The 6,136-nt window shown below is 46.5% G+C and overlaps 1 long non-coding RNA gene across 1 annotated transcript in view; it reads left to right on the plus strand.

Moving 5' to 3' along the window:
- Positions 1-5,914, plus strand: part of LOC123479156 (uncharacterized) — a 35,634-nt gene extending 29,720 nt beyond the window's left edge. The window contains exon 3 of the long non-coding RNA XR_006654693.2: positions 2,843-5,914. This is a non-coding gene — a long non-coding RNA (uncharacterized lncRNA). The remainder of the gene's footprint in view (positions 1-2,842) is intronic.
- The last annotated feature ends 222 nt before the right edge of the window (positions 5,915-6,136 follow it).

Genomic DNA, 6,136 nt, shown 5'->3' on the forward strand with positions numbered 1-6,136 from the left:
AAAGGCAAGTCTCAAATCCAGAACTTACGACTTCACATCTCACATATTTTCTCTATGAAATTAAACTTTAAAACATTAATTTTAAGTACACAAATATTGCATGAATAAGTATCCATCCTAAAGTTTAATGCATGACAGGTAAGTGTAACTTCTCCGTGACCACCTTTACCACCCCTTCCTCGGCCCCCACTCTGTCCCCTCCACAAGGGTGCCTCTGTCGCCACTTTGGTGTTCCCCCTCAGGCCTGATGCTATGCATTGTGTTTTTCTCTGAATCACCCTAGACGGCAAGTTCATGGCCACCCTTGGCAATCCTGGAGCATTAGTGTTGTCTCTGGAAAAGAGCTCTACCTGCCTTCTCCCTCTTTTCTCCGTTGACCTTGACTTTCCTTCTCTCTCTTATAAAAATAGCATAAAGTCATCTCACCAGCATTTGAGCCACCTTCCTCTGCACAGAAGCCTCGAGAAGATTTATTTCCATCTCACAGTGAGGTCCCGGTTTGTAGCCTTGCGCCAGCCTTGTCCCTACGTCACAGGAGAGGTCACCAGGGTCATTTGGCTGTTCCTTGGCAATGACCTCGTACTCTAAAATAAATAGCTATGACCTGAAGAGAGGAGGAAGGAGAGACAGAATGTTTTCCAAATGTAAGAGTGTGAGGGTAAGGTCCTACAGGGGTGAGGGGTGGGCTTGGAATATTTTCCTTTCTTTGTTCACCTTCTGCGAGGACTGTCTTCACCCTACAGAGTCAGCATTGCCCATTTATCATCAAGGAATTTACCTGCCTCTTAAAACAACTGAGCCAGCAACTCGGGAGACCTTACTCCAGTTGGTGTTGGGACTGAGGTCAGAGCACATGGTTGGCAGGGTCAGTTTGCTGGCAAAATCCCAATGGATCTCTTATTAAACGTAAAATGGAACTCAAGTCAAGCAGTTCACCTTAAATTAGACTTCTTTTTTAAAGGAGTGTGAAGAACATACTACTTGTGCATATGTGATCATTTACTAAGATAATTCTGTGTTTTTGTTCGCGTAATGGTGGCTAGTTTCTCCTCCTTCGTCCCAAGGAGGTAGTCAGAAGCAGAAGTGTCCAGGTCCCCTTACAGCAGAGTCTCCCCATCCCCAGGCCTTGAGTTCCTCTGGATGACCACAGCGGGGTTGGCTGAGAGAGGCTGGGGCTCCAAGGGTTGGGAGAGGCAGCCCTCCCGGGGTGGAGAGAGCTTCCCCAGAGAACAAGAAGGGTAGGACAGAGAAATTCTATGAATTCCAGAGAAGTGAATCAGGCAGGCCCTCTGATGGAAATAACTGTGGCTAAGCAGAGGTGGTTCTGACCCCGGGCCCAGAGGCTCCTGGCCTGGGCAAGGACCTTCTGTGCTCACACGTAGCTCGCAGGAGCTAGGTCCACCATCCCAACCTTCAAGGAGGCTGGGATGGTGGACCTAGCAAGTCCAGTGTGGGCCGATGATCAGTGGGTCTCTCCCAAAATGTTCTAGATTGTGTAAGACACAAGGACTTTGGCACTATCCTAGAGAGAGAAGGGCTTCAGAAAATGTGACCAAGATGGAATTTTCTAGAAGCCAGGCAAGTATTAGGTTTAGAGAGTAGACATTTTCTTACACCAGATTGTTAGGGAGTTAATGCACACCCACTCGATAAATGCCGACTTTGATCCAAATAATTTTCACACTTCTTTTATTTTCAATTTTTATCTATATAGGTGTATTCCATTAAATACTTTACCAGATTCCAATAAAACCCTATCACATACAGAATTTAATTTTATCTTCATGTTACAGTTTGATGGTGAATAGATAGGTATTGTCTAATTTTCTGAAACCCAGAGAGAAATCTGATCCATAAATGAGTCTTTCCCGACTCTTTCCTGTGTCCTGGGAGGCCTAGGTTGGGACCCAAGCTGTCTCTCTCATTCAACCTTGAAATTGGCTACCAGCACTTCTGGTCTCTTGGTTTCCACAGGCCTTACAATTTGCTAACACTTTTCTTCTCTAATTCTCATTCCTTTGATCTGCTTTGACCTATGCATACAAGACTACCCCATGGCCGATTTCTGTCCCCCATCAATACTCCATGCCTGGCTGTAGTCCCCAGCAATTGTAGTCTTGTCAACATGGGGCCATTTCTGTTTCTTGGCTTCAACGACTGGTTCAGATCTAACAGACACGTCAGGAGCACCTCCTCGGTGTCAGGCATGGCGCAAAGCGTTCTCACAGGGTGCTTCGTTTACTCCTCATGGCGGTGGTGTGACTGGACTGATTTTCACGTGTGGCATCCAAGGTTCAGAAACATTAAGGAGCATGCCCAAGGCCACCCAGCTAGGAAGTGGTAGACCAAGGAGTCACATCTTCCTTCTCTGAGTCTGAGTCTCTGTTTTGTGTTGAACCCCACTTGGTAGGCTGACACAGTTCCTAGGCTCTCTGTCCACTTCCAAATAGAAAAATAAGATCAATGTTCAAAGGAAATCTACGCTGTGTTTCTCTGAATCCCAATGGAACGTTCATACCTGCCCTGATTCAAAGTCCCCCCAGGAGCAGGGACTCGGTTTTGACTCCGATCTCAGACACGGCGATGACAGCCCTGGCTCCTACAGCTCAGGGCCCCAAAGCGAGTCCCATGGAACTCCCATTGGATGGGATATTTTGCAAACAAGAGACTCCATTGGCAAACAAGCTTGGGAAATGGGGCGCTAAGTAACGTTAAACGGGTTTGATTCTGCAGATGTTCTTGTATGAACAGGTGCGTTTGAATTGCCAAGGGAGGATGGGGTGGATATATATTTGGGTTTCCCAAATTTCTTTGTTCATGGAACCTTTTCTTCCCTTTTTAGTTGTGGCAGAGCAGGGGTTCGAAGCCCAGCTGTGGCTACCTTCCACTGAAGACATTTCAGCTTTTCCACACATGGGCCCCGACGGCCACCACAATGGTCCTGGTCTTTGCAAACAGCCAATGGGAAGACTGAGCTGATGTGTCTTCCCTGGCAGGAAAAGTCTTTTTCTTTGTGTGTAAAGACAGTGGGGTGGACAGGCCACCCCCGGACACTGCGGTTTCAGGGTCCTGAACGATGAGCAGAGCAATGCCTCATCCTCCAGAAGGGGAAACTGAGTGCGGAGAGAGAAGCCAACTTGTCCTGGATCACCTGTACAAGACCACAGTCCCTGTGCTCAACACCCAGGGGCCAAACCTCACTGAGTGCCAGACGCCTTACACACTTCACCTTGTTGGACTTTTAAGAATGGTATGTGTATGAAACTTACACACCCTTCAGAGTAATTATCTATTAAGGTAGGGTTGCCAGGTCAAGTTCAGGCCAGCCAGTTGAGTTTGAACTTCAGATAAACAACAATGAATACTTCTACTGAAAAACTATTCATTACTTGCCTGCATTTTTATTTGCTTAGTCTTACCATCTTGCATGAGTCCAAAGCCCTTGGGGGAACTTTTAGCCATAGTGCGTGGAAAGATTTTGATATTAGGTTCACATCCTAATTTGGCCACTTACAGATTCTGTGACCTTGGACAAGTCACTTAACCCCTCTGAGCTGCAGGGACTGGTAGTAACAAACAAATAAATAAAACATAGGCGAAAGCTCCTAGTACAGTGCCCAGCATGTAGTTGGCACTCAAAAATAACAGTTTTAATCATTACTGTTTGCTTAAAATAATGCTCATTTCTCAAGCCCTTGTCCTGGTCAAAAAAGCATAAATGTAGATCTTGGGAGAATTAATCGGAAAGGTGTGCTTGACCTGGGCAACCTAAGCACTCACTTCAACTGATCATCCACTACATCCCGAAAATTTCAGAGCAATAAGCAGAATGTGGACTTTGGCACGTGTGGCGGGCACTGCTAGGTGCCCACCAGGGGCAGACCCAGGCTTTGTGGAATCAGAAGTTTATGCAGTTTGGTGGTGCTGGGGTGTTATGTAAAAGGATATAGAACTAAGTATACAAAATTAGGTACAGTGCACCGGAAGGGGCTGACAAACAAGATACCCTGAAGCTGAAGCTTCATTAGCTCCTCAGTAAACCTAGTGTGATGCCTACCAAATACCCTTTGTCCACTTCTGAACATTTGACAGAACCCACACCTTGTCTGGGTGGTGCTGCGGACTAAATGTTTGCGTCCCTCTGCAATGCATGGGTTGGAGCCTGATCCCTAATGTGAAGGTATTTGGAGGTGGGGCCTTTGGGAGGTGATTTTAAAAACTGTTCAGGTACAAAAGCACCGTTAGTCATAATGCTCTCTGTGTGACTTCATAAAACTTATGTGTCTAACACCTGCCCCCAAAGAACAAGTTCATGCAACTATGTTATACGTTCAATGCCATTAAAGTGAGATTGAGAGATTGGAAGAAGCACAGCTTTGTTGGGGCTTCTGCTCTAATGTCAGGCTGCTGCTTGTTTGTTTATGTATTTTGATCATTTTTCAGATGGGAGGCAGATACTATGTTTATTGGGGGCCTTTTATGGGTCGGACTCCGAGCAGACAAATGGTAGTGTTACCAAAGTCTGGGAGGAGACAGCGTTAGGTGAGAAAAAAAAATTAATATTGATAAAAATCCAGGATCCTTTCTGGGAATATTTGTATTTTGAAAGATGGTTCCCTTCTTTTTACCCCAGAAGGACAGCTCTATTGGTGGAATTTCAGCCAGAGCGACATATCAGTATGGGAGATCTCTTTGGGGTCAGGGATACCCTTGCAAAGCTACTCAGCCTCATGCCATCGGCAGCACTTTCTTGTCCTGGCAGAGGCCCTCCAAGGGGAGGGACTCAGGGTCAAAACAATCTTTGAGCTTCATTGTAAGGCAAGATGGAGAAAGATTTTTGGGAGCCCCATCAGTGGGACTTGACCTTTGTACAACTTTGAAGAAACGAGAAGAAAGTAACTGAAAGGATGTGACATCTGCCCCATTAATAACCATCTAGGTGGTGGAGCAGGTGTTTCCAGGTGTGTCTTGGTTGCCATGTCAACAGGCACGTCATTCAGCACCCACCCTGCTGTTTTCAGAGAAACCCTCTCCTCTTCCTGCTGCCCTTTGTTCTGGGGTTCAGCTTCCTCAGCCGACTCTGGGTGAGCCTGGGTCCCAGGGAAGCCCTCGGTTCCCTCTCTGTCTCTCACTGTCCAGAAACACATCTGTGGGCAGGAAGGAGAAGCAGCAAAAGATCACGGACTTGAGTGTCAGACCACAGGCCTGTTGCTTCCTGGCTAGGTGACCATGGCAAGTGTCTTAACCTCCCCAGGCCTCAGAAAGTGAGACTAATGATAGAATTGTCATCAGAGGGATGTGCGAGGATCATATACAATAGTGCATGAACGCGCTTTAGCACAGTGGCGAATGTTCAATCGATAGTAACTTGGACGGTTATTAATGTCCCGAAAATTCAAAATATGGGATCATTCAATCCTTAGGGAGACTCGTGGACCTGGCATGCACCTTTCTCCCACTGTCCTTTCCCTGGTGGCCCAGAGTCTACTTTGCATATTTCTTAGACGAGAAGGGGCTGTCCTTATGGGGTAAAGTCCCCCACTGCAGGATGGAATTCAGTGGAATGGGAGAGACTGGGTGCAGGAGTCTGATCTCTGCGATGACTCACCTGCTTTGACTTGGAAACTGCCTTTGAAAATGGAGACAATAAAACATTCCCCCTTTTACTGCCCCGCCCTTGTCTCCTCCCAATTTATGAGGTTGGTAGGAGCAATGATTAGCTTGTAAACTCTCTGGTCTTTCTTGGCAAATAACATCTGACAGAAGTGATGAGGATAGCTGCAATTTACAGGTATGATTTGTTTTCAAAGCAACTCTTCCCAATTCCTGGAACCAAAGACTTCGTTCTGACTCAGACAGCTGTAGGCGGACAGAGGATGAAACTCCATCTTGGAGAACCAGGGGTCCTAGGAAGGGTATTTGTGCCTGAATCCATGTGCTCAGGAGCATTTGTTGACATCAGATAGGCAGCTGAAAGGTTGAGGTAAACTCTTGGCAGCCTCTCAGAGATAGGGGAACTGAAGTAGGGCTTTGGATTCCATCAAGGGTAGTGATCTTGGTAAACCATTTCCATTTTTAGCTGAGACTCAAAAGGGTTCTGCCCTAGGAAAAGAGGTCAAGCGGAAGTGAACCAGCT

The sequence above is a fragment of the Desmodus rotundus genome, chromosome 3 (genome assembly GCF_022682495.2).
Source record: "Desmodus rotundus isolate HL8 chromosome 3, HLdesRot8A.1, whole genome shotgun sequence".
NCBI classification, from domain to species: domain Eukaryota; kingdom Metazoa; phylum Chordata; class Mammalia; order Chiroptera; family Phyllostomidae; genus Desmodus; species Desmodus rotundus.